We start from the raw sequence: 12,303 nt of genomic DNA, 5'->3' as shown, positions 1-12,303 counted from the left end.
ACATATTAGAAATACTCTTTCATTTTACCTATTGTGTGTTTACACAAAATTGTTACACTTTCTGAGAAACACATTTGTCAGGTAAGTTTAAGGTAAGTTTAATGTGAATAAACTGTGACAGTACTGCATGATCAAGGCCACCCTGGGACAAACTCTTCCAAGACATTGCCTGGCAGTTAGTACTAATTACAGAATCAAAACCAGAGTGGAATGCATTGCTGCCTTGAGTTGCCAAAATTAACTGTAAAACACATACTAGGTAAATTAGGGGTCTCTCCATTGTACCACTGTGGTCAGTTTGACCTTGGCTTGCTGCCAGATGCCTACCCAGCTGCTCCCTTACTCTACCTCCTAAACAGGATGGGGGAGAAAATAAGATGGAAAAAGGTTGGAATAAAGACAGGGAGATTGCTTACCAATTATTATCGAAACAGACTCAACTTGGGAAAGATTACTTTAGTTTACTACCAATTAAAAATAGAGTAAAATGATGGGAAACGAAGACAAAATTAAGCCTGCTCTCTATAAAAAATAAATCTCCTAGCCCCGCTGGCTTCTTCCTAGGCTAGGCTGAGCTTCACTGCTTTGTTTCTGACTCCTCTACCTCCTCCCGTCACAAGCACTGAGCAGAGATGAGGAATGGGCGTTGTTATCAGTCTATAACTGCTCCTCTCTGCCATTCCTTCCTCCTCATGCTGTTCCCCTGCTCCAGCATGAGTCTTTGCATGGGATACCTTTCCACAGGGTTCAGTCTGTCAGAAACAGACTGCTCCAGTGTGGGTTCCCCCACCCAGGCTGCAGCTCCTGCCAGGAGTCTGCTCCTGTATGGGCTCTCCATGGACTGCAACTTCCTTCAGGGCATGTCGACCTGCTGCAGTGAGGCCTTCCATGGGGTGCAGGGTGGATATCTGCTCCACTGTGGTTCTCCATGGGCTGCAGGGGGACAAACTGCTCCACCATGGTCTTCTCCATAGGGAAGTCTCTTCTGCAGCACCTGGAGTACCTTCTCCCCTCCTTCTCCACTGACCTTGTTGTCTGCAGGTCTGTTTCTCCCATGTTTTTCTCACTCCTTTCACTCACAGCTGCTGTTCAGTGGTTTTACCCTTTCTTAAAAACGTAATCACAGAGGTGCCACTCGTGTTACTGACAGGCTCAGCTTTGGCCAGCAGTGAGTCCATCTTGGAGCCGTGTGGAACCAGCTGTGATCAGCACAAGGCATCACCTGGCCTCTTCTCACAGAGGCCACCCCTGCAAGCCCCACCCCCCCCCCCCCCCCCCCCCCCCCCCCCCCCCGCCAAGTAAACGCAACAGAACCACTTAGGTTATTTTTTATTACTCTGATTCAGTTAAAATCATGACTTGCCAATTTGCACTGAAGAAGTGAGAAGCAGGCCTGGTGTTAACATGTCTGCTAGGGGGAAGACTCCTCTTGCTGGCTGCTTTTGCAGGAGTGATGAAAGATCAGTCTGGTGTGGCCTTGCAAATCCAGTATTTTATACATAAAGAGAATCAGTCAAACTCCTCCTAAGACACTAACAAATTAGACAGACATCAACCTTTCAAACTGTTCCAAAATTTATTTTTGAAAAGTATCAACAGTTTTAGAAAGTCCCCTCTCTGAAAGTAAAAATAAATCAATATAAATATTATCTATAAAAATGTAAATAAATACATACATAAATATACACACATACATACATGCAGACTTATACATATATGTATGTATATGCGAGGAATTCTGAAGTGATGTCTGAGTTGGTTTTGTTTCTCTTCTACACTTTTGAAACATTTCACAACTTTCAGAGCCCAGTCTCACAATTGCTTTAAGGTGGGCTAAGTGCAGGCTTCTTCTGAAAGGACTGCAGACCGTGTATCTGCTCTGCTCAAGCCTTTCTTTCCTTTGAATTTCTATCATCTATCGTTTCATAGCCCAACTTTTCCTTTTAAGTTTGTTTCATTTCTCCTTTCTCCCTTTGTTGAAGGTGGTCTGTTGTTACAGCTGTGTGGTGGGTTGACCATGGCTGGATGCCAGGTGTCCACCAAAGCCACTCCATCACTCTCCTCCTCAGCTGGACAGGGGAGAGGAAATACAACAAAAAACTCAGGAGTTGAGAGAGGGCAGGGGGATCACTCAGCAGTTGCCATCATGGGCAAAACAGGCTTGACTTGGGGAGACTAATTTATTACCAACCAAACCAGAGTAAAGTAATGAAAAATAAAACCAAGTCTTAAAAACACCTTCCCTTCACCGTCCTTTCTCCTGGGCTTAACTTCACTACTGATTTTCTCTACCTCCTCCCCTCTGAGCGTTGCAGGGGGATGGACGTTGTGTTCATTATGTGTTGTCTCTGCTGCTCCTTCCTCCTCACACTCTTCCCCTGCCCCAGTGTGGGCTCCCTCCCACGGGAGATGGTCCTCCACAAGTTTCTGCAATGTAAGTGCTTCCCATGGGCTACAGTTCTTCATGAACCACCCCCGTGTCGGTCCCTCCCACAGGTGCCGTCCATCAGGCCCAGCCTGCTCCAGCGTGGGTCCCCCATGGGGTCACAAGCCCGGCCAGCAAACCTGCTCCAGCGCGGGCTCCTCTCCACATGCCAGGAGCTGCTCCAGCACAGGCTTCTCAGGAGGTCACAGCCTCCTTTGGGCAACCAGCTGTCTCACCGTGGGCTGCACCGCGGGCTGCAGGGGGATCTGCTCTGGCGCCTGGAGCCCCTCCTGACCCTCCGTCTGCACTGACCTTGGTGTCTGCAGTTGCTTCTCTCCCATAGCCTGGCTCCTCACTCCAGCTGCAATTACTGTTGCACAGCAACTTTTCCCCCTTCTTAAACACGTTATCACAGAGTTGCTACCAGTGTTGCTGATGGGCTCAGCTTTGGCAAACAGCGGGTCCAGTCTTGCAGCTGGCTGGCACTGGCTCCATCAGACATGGGGGAATGTTCTAGTAGCTTCTCAGAAGCCACCCTTGTAGCCCTCCACTACCAAAATCTTGCCATGCATACCTAATATAGGCTGTGAGGAACAATTCCACAACAATCTGTTTTATAGTGTTCATGTGTTGCTAGATAAACATGTATTTTCTTACCACTATAAATGGCTAAACTCATGTGATCCTATATCACATAAGCAGCATCTTTGATTTAGTTACAATATTTTAACAATTACAGTGTTTTTCTGTCACAGATTCAGAGAATCACAGACTGGTCAGGATTGGAAGGCACCTCTGGAGATCACCCTGTCCAACCCCCTGCTAAAGCGGCTTCACCCAGAGCAGGTTGCACAGAGTTGCCTGCAGGTGGGTTTTGAATGTCTCCAGAGAAGGAGCCTGCACAGCCCCTCTGGGCAGCCTGTCCCAGGGCTCTGTCACCCTCGAGGTAAACAAGTTCTTCCTCATATTCAGACGGAACTTCTTGTGTTGCAGTTTGTGCCCATTGCCCCTTGTCCTGTTGCTGAGCACCACTGAAAAAGGCCTGGCCCCATCCTCCTGGCACTCACCCTCAAGGTATTTGTATGCCTTGACAAGATCCCCTCTCAGCCTTCTCCAGGCTGCACAGGCCCAGCTCCCTCAGCCTTCCCTCATGAGGGAGATGCTCCAGCCCCCTCACCCCCTCGGCAGCCCCCCGCTGGCCCCTCTCCAGTCGCTCCCTGTCTCTCCTGAACTGGGGAGCCCAGCGCTGGGCACAGCACTCCAGGTGCGGCCTCACCAGGGCAGAGCAGAGGGGCAGGACACCCCCCTCCACACCCCTCCACCCGCTGGCCACAATCTTGTCAGTTGTTATGTAAACTGCTAGTCTGGTGCTAAGCTTCCTATTTGCGTTTTGCTGACATTGCAGACTTTAGGCTTGGTGTAACATATGTATCTAATATAATTTCATGCTATATTGTCTAGTATTGCTACTTGTAGATGGGAGTAAAAAAGAATTCAGTATCAGCACTTTTTCCCCAACATATACAAACAAACCAATGCCAGCTTAAGACCATGAACCTAAAGTTCCTTTAGACGTTACTTACATGTACAGCATTAGCCTCTTGTCCTTATCTTGTTCCCTCTTTATCAAGCTATCAACATCTACTCATAATTTCCCACTACTACATTCTTTATAGCATTTCATCTAATTTCTGTAAAATAGGGAGTGCTTTGGTTATTCCTGAATGTTCTTTCAGTTACACTTTCACTGTACTTTATCTGTTATTGTGGGTTCCTCTTTTATAATAGCAGTGTTGCTCTGCTAGCTGGGATCAGCTGAAAATTTTCCAAGAGGTAAGCTATTTTTTACCAAAATTTCCTCATCTAGAAACAGAACATCCTGCTCTGTCCCTCTGGACAGTCAGTCTCTCTGTACAACACCTTCATAAAAGTACTTTATATGTGATTCCTGAGAAACTGCAGAAGTATGAGATCTGAACACAAGTTTTCTGTACTCCGGTGGGAGTTCTTTTCTAATATTTCAGCTGTGAATAAATTTATAGACTAGTAGGTTCCATTCCTGGACTAGGTGCTCCATTCCCTCAGGAAATCATAATCTATGCATTTTCAAGCGTTGAGGATTGCTAGGGTTAATAGCCTTGGTTGGCCCTTAAAGCTATAGTATTTGAAGCCTTAAGCTACAACAGCTGTCCGAGAGTAAACTTTTTGGTAATGTTGCAACACAAAATTAGCTGAAACTGGCAGATGCAGAATGTGTTCAGAAGATAAGGACCAAGGAAACAATTCTGAGATAACGTGGCAACTTCAGAGGGCAGCCAGCCCACCAACCAAGAAAACCAATAAGAAATCAAGAGACCATCGACCAGAATTAAGTGATTGGACTTGGGGATCAGGTAATGGGTGGTACATTCCAGGAAATCTGTCTCTGAAGGTATAATTGCAGTGCATGGTCTGCAATGCGGGTCCCTCTTTGGAGGCACCCAGCTAAAGCTGCTCAGCATGTTGGCTAAATAAACCACTTATTTACTCAGTCAATGGGCAACCCATCTTCTTCAAGCAGGAACCTACAGCTGAGTTCTCTTGAGGTGGCATCCATGCAATTCCTAATATGGACTGGGTGGCAGCTGCATAATTCCTGCAACACAAGGTTGTCTTAAATTTGTAAATTTAGTACACATGAACCTATAATAAGAATTGTCCCCTGGTATATGTTATTACTTGTGTGTGACTTTACTGTAAGCTTAGACATCACATAGCATCATATAAACTGCACATTACCATAAATCACAGGGGGTTTAGTCATATTACTACATACAACTGCCTGTGAAGCAGCTCCTAGAATCAGTACTAGTGTACTGTAAAGTAAGAGTATACTTTCATTTTTTTCAGGAGTTTCATCTTTGTCCACAGGCTTTTGCAGATGGCTTAGGTTCTTGGAAATGTAGCAGTTTCACCAAAAGGATGGATACTGCTGGGATGTGTATTTTATTGCACATTCTATACATTATTTTGCAGTGCCCTTTCCAGAGTCATCCTATTGATTTTGCAGACTTAAGCTTCAAAATCTGTCTTGTTTCTTTATGCTCCCAAGAGTTTGTGGTTTGGTCATGCAGTCCGTCCATTATTGTTCTGCCCTGAAGCGTAAATATGGGGTCCTAATTACAGTCTAGTCAATTTACATTCTGTAATTCACCACTCCTTTTTTTATTATAAGTTTAAATCTGAGTTCTATGTAAACATTTTGTTTAGATTTGAGTATGTCATGTCTATCACAGATAGCTGCTGCACAAGAGATTGTGTAAGACTTTGAGACTGGTAAAATTGAGGTCTCCTATAAGAATTTCTTAAGTTTCCTCTTCATACCTGGTAGCTTTTAACAGTTTCTTACTGTCTAGGTCAAGGATACTTAGTACCTTTCCTTAGTACTGTCTGATAAATGTATAGTTTCACTTATGTATCAATTATTAAAGTAATATCGAATATCCAGGACAAAACAACTTTCTTCTCACATTTGTTTTGTTTTCAGCAGCTCTATTGAGCCTTCCTGAGAGACAAAATTCCTGCTGTATCTCTTAGAATTTTTTTCCATTGGTCTTTCTTTTCCTAAGCCCAGTCTCACCATGTCAAGTAACTACCATAGGTGGTAGTGTTTTGCAGCAGAGATAAATATTAAAAATAATAATAAAAAATAATCAAAAATGCAGGAAGTATTTACCTCTTAATCATGAGTTGCAAGTAAGAAGCTTGTAAGAAAGAACAGGTTTCATTTCTTGCTCTCAGTACTGTAGTAAGCCCTCAAGAGCAGCTCTGTTCTCTTAAAAGGTTTTCAGCCCTCACGAGAATTAATCTTTTGCAAAATATCACACCTTTTTCCTTGTGAAAAGTCCAGAAGAATCTTATGCCGCTGGTAACCTCTTGAAACAGTTAAACAGCTCTATATAAGAGATAAATAAACACAAAAAGAAACAAACAAGCCTGACTTCCAAGCAAAATTCAGGGATTTGTACTATAATGTAAAAAGGTTTAGTACTCAAAAATGTTATAAACTCTGAGGTGTTTTTGTGCCCCAGCTTGCTGGCATATGCCTAAACGTCATCTGTGTGGCTCTGCTAGGAAGTGGGATTGTTGCCACCCTGAAGAAAACCATTTTTCCTTTAAGATCCACCTATAAAGATTTGAACTACATCCTCAAAAAGATTCCAATGTCCTGCACAAAGGCTTCCTGGCTCAAGTATTTTCATTTCATCCATATATTTGAAATTCTATTGACTCTTAATGTTGTTTGATATGTCAATTGGCTGCCCTCTGTACCTCAGGATGGTGTTCACCAAAAGGGTTTAAACCAGCACTGGAAATCAATAGACTTAATTTTACAAGAAACCATCCAGTAATCTGAGACAGCACTTCTAAAGTAAGGAAAATGAAAATCATAAGCAAGTGTGATGCTAAAAATCTGTCCAAGCAGACACCAACAAGCTGTAGTGATACAAACTGATAGAGCAGAGAAAATCATTCAAGTAAATCACTGTTCTTTCAATAATCTGAAATGAAAAAGCTGTTCTGTGAGAAGACCTGTAGCCTGTTATTTTCTAGCACTGAGCCAGAAAAGGAATGAAAAATAGTTTCAAATTGAAAAGCTACACATAAGTAAATACAAAGAAGCCTTTCTTATAATGCAGCTTGAAGCCATGTCTTTGCAAAAATGGGTTTCTAATGCAAACCAAGAAGAAAGAATACCTGATGTATAGATTTTCTGGTATCTGTAGTTTCTGAATTAAATAAAGAGGACAATTTCTTCAGTGAAGTGCTTTGGGGTTTACTGATGAAATGTTCTGCATAGATGTAGATATTGCATTGCTGCAGTCATTGACATGACTGTTCCAAAACTTTTACAACCTTTGCTTCTTGTAGCCACCTTCTGTGTAATATCTCAAGATATGTTCAAAACAGTTTGTTGTCTGAGCCCAAAACATGTAAATATTCACTTAAAGCTCAGAGCAATGTCCAGTGTTGGCAGTTTTGTTTCTTTGGTGTACTGCTGCAAATTTCTGTACAAAGAAGCTTAATGTCTTTACAGACCATTCTGAGAAACTTGCCTGGTGTTCTCACAGAAATAAAGAACCAACCATGTACCATTCATCATTTTTCTTCTCTCTCCTATGCAAGCATGGCAACAGCTGTTTTCAAAGCAAAGTAAAAAAGAGGAAAAAAATCCTCATTTCTACCACAGCAAAACATTGCATTGCACATTCTATTTGTGAAGAGGCATAAAATGAAATGGTAGATGGTAATCATACTGGTTCATGCTGAACATTACTGATGCTCTGCTAATGAAGCAAGAACATATTAGAGAACCTTTTATGTATCAGACATGATTCTTCAGAAATCGGTTCAAGACTAAAAGTCGATTGAATATAATCGGTATATATATAATGCCAACTAATGCACAGGAAATAGTTAACTTTGGATATTTCTGAATAAAAATCACTCAGCTTTTTTACTAATTAGAATGGAATATAATCCATATTCCTGGCAAACATATACATGGACAACTAGTCCACATACGTAAAACTGATGGGGTTTCATTACACTGTGAAGAAGTAAAGTATTGTGAGTCTGTCCTGTAATTTATTTTTATTTAAACCATTATAATTAAATTGATTTTAAAAATCTACTGAGTATTTAAACTGAGGTATCTGAAATCAAAATTTGGCTTCATGTTTAAGCAACCTATTAGATCAAATTGTTAGGGATATTAATTGGCCATAATTTTGTTTTTAATCATTTAATGTGTTCTAATATTTACTGAGAAAGAGTCCTAAATCCTTCAAGATCCTTCAAGTGTTCTTGGGCAAGTGAAGGTGCTGTGAAAGTGCTCACAATCTGACATTTTATGAATTTATCAATAACTGTTGACAGAGAAGCTGTCTGATACAAATATATTTACAGAAGTATTTGTCAAGAAAGTGGAAAATAACGTTTAAGTAATTGTCTAATTTAGCAATATTTTAAAGACTGAAATGGAAGGGCATTCAACTCCATATTGACATTCTCTTTGTTTAAATGCAGTGTCAACATTCATTCAAAAACTAGCCTACTGGCATAAATAAGTTGGTATCAACTTGGCAGCATTTTTGAGTGCCTAGGTAAACAATTGTCTTTTGTTAGCTTTTTTCCACCAATCCACTAGTCCATGCCCTTCGAACAAGTCTATAAGAAAGCAACAATAAAAGCAGACAGACAAATTGATTAAATTCCAACACAGAAAGGTCAGAATGACAGAGGTACTGACCTTGAACTTCCAGGTTCAGCCATGTGCATTTTCCATTTGCCTGCAGTGAGAGTGAATCAGAGATATCATACGTAATGTCATTCACACTAAGAAAAACTTGCACAACTGAGTATTCTCACTGAATTGGGTGAGGCCAAAACCTGTGAATCTGAAGCTTATATATGCAAAGCCTCAACCTAATGTGGTAATTAATAAGGTCATGGGCTTATATATTACTGAAATGAAACTAGATACAGTGATACCAACCAGCCCATGAAATCACCTTTGTGCCTTATCTGTGAGCATTGTCCTCAGACTGATTGTTTCTTTCTTTCTTTCTTTCTAAATTTGACCTCTTGGAGTATTATGAGTTGTCTATTGAGGAGTGATATGGGGAGTGAGCTGCCAGGAATATGGCAGTGCAGTGAGCCAAAAGGCTAGAAAAAGCGTAATTGCATTTGGTGTTGGTATACGTTATGTCACAGCTTCTTGTCAAAGATTTTTCAGAATATATCAAACTTGCAAGTAAATTGGTATTAAGTTCCTCCAAAAGCCAGCAGGCTCAGCAACTTAGATTCTAGGTAACAGGCCTACTATGGGCAGTAAAAATTTATTCAATATATAGCATGAAAACAAAAGTGTAGGTCAAAATAGATGGTTATACAGATTCTTTTCCACAGCTTGATTTCTCCTTAAAAGAAGAAGCAAATGTCAGTTTACTCAGTTTTTTTTATATTCTCTAACATCAGTGTGCCATTTTGTGCCACCTTCTTACCTGCCTCTAGAGACAGTTCACGTTGCTTGACTGATGCAAAAAAATACCAATCTGAAGACTAAACAGACTTGTTTTTTCTCTTCTGTCAAAGAAGGAACTGGAAGATTATTGAAACCACCCCAGAACATGATGCACTTTTTCACTCAAAAGTAAAACTCTGCAATACCTCAAAGTATCTGTTACATGTTAGTACGTTGTGGTTGCCAAATACAAGTGCAAGTACAAGGCTGCCAAAATTCATGATGGCATATACTAATCTCCGATTTATTTTTTGGGCAACAAATGACTATATGAATCTCTCTATTAAACCTATCTGATATTACACTGATGATGGCTATGAAAAAAACCCAGTTTGTGGGGATAATTAGTGCTGTAAGGTAAAGCAGGCTCTACAGATTCTTCTGCTTAGCCTGTTTTGCAGCATAAATTATGGGTTTCCACTACTATTTCCTTGCCAAGGTAAATAGTGTGGGGCAAAACAAGCAATACAAGTGCAGGTTGTAGTGATATTAATAATGTGGAAAAACTGGTTAGAACACCTCCAGATGAATCTAGTACCGAGTTGGATAGGTTGTTTTGAACCTCTGCAGCTCAGAGTACCGTTGAGAAAGTAAGTGGTATAAGAGATGTCCTAAAACCATCTTAGGGGGTTGGGGTTTTTTGACGGGGAAGAAGTGATTTTTAGTAATAACTCCAAATGAGCAAAACTTGTTTTCATTTCTGATGGATGCAGCTTAACTGGGAGAACTTGGGGAGATGCACACAGTGCTTCCACAATGTAATTAATTTAGCAACAAACACGCCAGCTGCATTATTCAGACCATGCAAGCCTTGCTGCTCTTAGGGTAAGACAATGACCCAGCAGCAGCTTGGAGAGCAGCTCTGTCAGACCTCACATATAGCATGTAAGTTAGCTTCCCATATTACTACCAACAATTTCCATCATCCACCAAGGAACTCGCTGGAAACCAGCAGGTCTCATTTGGGGAAAAAGGCAGAACAGGTGTCATGCTGGAAGAAGCCCTGTGAGACAAAACGGTGATGCAAAAGTGGATGGAGTAAGGCTGATATCCCAGTATACAAAAAACTAATACAAACATTCAGGATGTAACCTACTAGACGCCATGATTGAGCCAAAGGACATATTCTCCTCATTTGCAGCCCTGCGTTTGGCATCTCCTGTGTAAGCAGATCCAACTCTTCGGCATATGCATCACTGTCACTTTTACAATAGTATTAACACACCGGGTTGCATGGTGCTAAGTAAAAAGTCAAAGAAACTGGAGAGAAAAGAGAAAGAATATATGGTGAAAGGGTCTGAACTTCAAAGAAGTTGGAAGAAGTTACATGAGGAAGTGAATGTGATTTAACATAGGGCTACTTTCTTCTTCAACACCTTGCTTACTGATATGGGTGATAATAATTTATTACACAATGCACACTCTAAATGCATGACAGGTTGCAAAAAAAAAAAAAAAAAAAAGAGCAGGAAACATGTGGATAGAATAACAGTTACTTGTTAGCATCCCTGACCCTAGGAAGAGCCCTTTCTTTCAAATTTGGTGTCTTTTTGCAATTAGATAGCAGATATTCAAGTTGTGCTTCATCTGACATCAGGGTAGGATATGATTTAGGAAGAACAAAGCAGAAAAAATGCCTTTTGCTTGTTGTATTTGCCTATCTATGGGGTAAGAGCTAGCTCTGGAGGAAATGCAGCTTGATTTTGCCCGTAATTGTTTAAATCCATACATGGTTAATAGAAAGCAGTTTTACTCTTCATCTAGTTTATTAGAGTGTGTTTATGGACTCAATATTGCTGTTGTTTGTGCTGTGTCATCACTGGAAGAAAATAATTTTGAAGGAATTGCTTGAGGTAGGGTCACAATTTTTTCTTCCTCTTTTAACTTTAGGGTTTTATTCCCCTCCCTTAGCCCCCAAACAAAAGAATTCAGAAACAGGTCTTGTATTACTTTTGGGATTATTCTTTGTACATGTCTTTTGTATTCATAGCTTTGGTTTGGCTCCACAGAGGAGAAAGGCAGCACCAGGCCAGGTTTACTGGCAAGGGCAAGTGACTGCCGTCTGTCCATAGTGAGGCAACTTTTGGGAGACTGATGCAGAGCAACCCTTTTCTCCACAGCATGGATGGGTTTGGCACAGGGTGCTTGCAGGAGTATGGGATTGTGTGCACAGCAATTGGAATGTAACCCAAAACCCAAGACTGGAAAATACAGCTAACACTTTCCCTCATTGTTATGAAAATATTTTTTGTGTTAAGAAAACGTGAGATTGCAGTCAAATAGCGTGCATGGAGCAGGGTTTCTTTGCAGTGGCAGGCACAAGTGATGATTAGGGCTTTCTTCAATAGGCAGGACAAAGAAGATTGCTAAATGAAAGAATGGTTGCCTTATGTAGATGGCAGTGTTGTCACAAATGGAGGCACACCCTGCATGTGCTTGGGAACCACCATCACATATTTGTGATGGCGGAAGTATTACAAACTCCAGGTTCGTTTTAACAATGAGAAATTTTCACCAGGATCTTTCTTATTTGCTCAGCATTGGTTAGTGTGTGAACAAGGCTGTAACAGGAAAAACAGTTAAAAACTGTTAATTACCACGGAGGGGAAAACATTGCAGCTATTTCTTTCATTACCTCCTCCCTGCAATGTCAGCCACTAGAATGATCATTTTCATCTTCTGCTCTTTCTGATGCTATTGCATAGGTGAAAGAGCTTTCTCTCTTGTAGCTTGAAAATTAATAAAGCTTTCAGCTTTCCGTAAAGAGAATAGAGGCAAGGCCCTGTGCAGAGTATTCCTGGACATAAAAAAG

General features: G+C 41.1%; 1 long non-coding RNA gene across 1 annotated transcript; it reads left to right on the top strand.

Moving 5' to 3' along the window:
- Nucleotides 1–2,598: 2,598 nt before the first annotated feature.
- Nucleotides 2,599–11,855, top strand: LOC308056389. Its single transcript, XR_013924808.1, has 2 exons — nt 2,599–5,668; nt 5,737–11,855. It is a non-coding gene; the product is annotated as an uncharacterized lncRNA (long non-coding RNA).
- Nucleotides 11,856–12,303: the final 448 nt, after the last annotated feature.

This window comes from Falco punctatus (assembly GCF_963210335.1).
Source record: "Falco punctatus genome assembly, chromosome: Z".
Classification (NCBI taxonomy): Eukaryota; Metazoa; Chordata; class Aves; order Falconiformes; family Falconidae; genus Falco; species Falco punctatus.
The sequence above is the reverse complement of the archived record's forward strand: the minus strand, read 5'-3'. Positions and strand labels throughout refer to the sequence as shown.